Below are 2,701 nucleotides of genomic sequence, written 5' to 3'. Positions count from 1 at the left end.
GTCCTGGAACTTACTCTGTAGACCAGGCTGGACTCGAACTCAGAAATCTGCCTGCCTCTGCCTCCCAAGTGCTGGGATTAAAGGCGTGTGCCCAGCAACACACATACTTTTAATCCAGATCTTGAGGCACCCCTTTTATCTGGTTACCACCTCATTTCTGTATCATCTGTGCAAGCAGAAAATTTCTCAAACAAACAAAATGAAGGCTACATTGGATCGTGGCAAAAGGCAATCTCAGCCAATGAATCCGTTTCCAGACTTGAGCCAGTTTGCAGTCCCAGAACCCCTTGAATGAAGTAGTGGCCAGGTTCCCCTGAGGAACGACCTTGCTAAGACACCTAACAGTTAGCCTTTTTGTTTGTTTGTTTGTTTGTTTGTTTTTCGAGACAGGGTTTCTCTGTGTAGCTCTGGCTGTCCTGGAACTTACTCTGTAGACCAGGCCAACCTTGAACTCAGAAATCCGCCTGCCTCTGCCTCCCGAGTACTGGGATTAAAGGCGTGTGCCACCATGCCCAGCTTAACAGCCTTTTACTGTTAGCCTTTCTCCAGTTCTTCCCCAGAGGGACCTATGGCCTTTTACAAGGGCAACTGTACACTGGGGGAAAGGAAATAATCAGACTTTTCAGGGTCTATTGGATACTGGCTCTGAATTGAAACTGATTCCAGAAGATGCCAAGAAACATGTGGCAGCCGGGCATGGTAGCACACGCCTTTAATCCCAGCACTTGGGAGGCTGAGGCAGGCAGATTTCTGAGTTTGAGGTCAGTCTGGTCTACAAAGTGAGTTCCAGTTCAGCCATGGCTATACAGAGAAACCCAGTCTCAAAAAACCAAAAAAAAAAAAAAAAAAAAAAAAAAAAAAAAAAAAAAAAAAAAAAAGAAAAGAAAAGAAACATTGTGGCCCTCAAGTTAAAGTAGGGTCTTAATGGAGGACAGGTGATTAATGGAGTTTTGACTGATGTCTGACTCATAGTAGGTCCAGTAGTTCCCAGAACACATCCTGCGGTCATTTCCCCAGTTCCAGAATGTATAAAGAGATAGATATACTTACAATTGGCAGAACTTTGGGGTGTGGGTGGGATATCATTGTGGAGACGGGGCAGGGGTGAAGGGAGGAAGTATGGGAAGTTGAACAGTTAGACGGTGGGCTGGAAGGGGATAAAGTCTAGAGTGTAAAAAAAAAATAAAAAAAATTTTAAAAGCTGGGTGTGGTGGCACATGCCTTTAATTCTAGTAATCCCAACACTTAGGAGTCAGAGGCAGGCAGATTTCTGAGTTTGAGGCCAGCCTGGTCTACAGAGTGAGTGAGTTCCAGGACAGCCAGGGCTATACAGAGGAACCAAAAAAAAAAAATTATAAAAAGTTGTCAGAATTTTCACATTGGTTCCCTGACCCATGGAGTGAGGGCTATTGTGTAAAATGTAAGCCTTTAGAGTTGCCTCTGCCAAAGAAAATAGTGAATCAAAAACAGTATCTATCGTATTCCTGGAGGAATTGCAGAAATTACTGCCACCATCAAGGACTTGCAAGATGCAGGGATGGTGGTTCCCACCACATCTCCCTTTTACTCTCCTATCTGCCAGTGCTGAAGACAGATGGATCATGGAGAATGACAGTTGACTATAGAAAACTAAATCAGGTAGTAACTCCAAATGCAGTTGCTGTGCCAGATAGTTTCCTTACTTGAGCACATTAACACATCTCCTGGTACATGGGATGCAGCTATCCATCTAGCAAATGCCTTCTTCTTAGTACCTGTCCATAAGGACCACCAGAAGCAATTTGCTTTCAGTTGGCAAGGCCAGCAGTATACCTTTACAGTTTTTCCTCAAGGATATATTAACTCTCCTGCCTTGTGTCATAACTTAGAAGGCAACTTGATCATCTGTCTCTTCCACAAAATATCACATTGGGGCACTATATTGATTAGATGCTGATTAGACCATGTGAGCAGAAGGTAGCAATCACTATGTACTCATTTGTAACACACATACTTATCAGAGGATGGGAAATAAATCCAACCAAAATTCAAGGACCATCTACCTTATTGAAATTCTTAGGAGTCCAGTGGCGTCAGGCGTGTAGAGATATTGCTTCTAAGGTGAAGGATAACTTATTATACCTGGCCCTTGCAACTACCAAGAAAGAAATACATTTAGTAAATCTCTTTGGATTTTGGAGACAACACATTCCTCATTTGGGTGTGTTACTCAGGCCCACGTACCAAGTGACTCAGAAAGCTACTAGCTTCGTGTGGAGCCTGGAGCAGGAGAAGGCTCTTCAACAGGTCCAGGCTGTTATGCAGGCTGCTCTTCCACTTGGGCCATGTGGTGGTTTGTATATGATTGGCCCACAGAGTGGCACTATTTGGAGGTGTGGCCATGTTGGAGTAGGTGTGGCCTTGTTTCAAGAAGCTCTGCCCATGTGGAAGTGTCAGTCTTCTCCTGGTTCCCATCAGAACAAGATGTAGAGCACTCAGCTCCTTCTATGGCATCATGTCTGCCTAGATGCTGCCATATTCCTTCTATGATGTTAGTGGATTGAACTTGTGAAAATGTAAGCCAGCCACATTTAAATGTTGGCCTTATAAGAGTTGCCTCAGCTGGGCAGCGGTGGCACATGCCTTTAATCCCAGCACTTGGGAGGCAGAGGCAGGTGGATTTCTGAGTTCGAGGCCAGCCTGGTCTACAGAGTGAGTTCCA

Source organism: Mus pahari, chromosome 3, assembly GCF_900095145.1.
Source record: "Mus pahari chromosome 3, PAHARI_EIJ_v1.1, whole genome shotgun sequence".
NCBI classification, from domain to species: domain Eukaryota; kingdom Metazoa; phylum Chordata; class Mammalia; order Rodentia; family Muridae; genus Mus; species Mus pahari.
The sequence above is the reverse complement of the archived record's forward strand: the minus strand, read 5'-3'. Positions refer to the sequence as shown.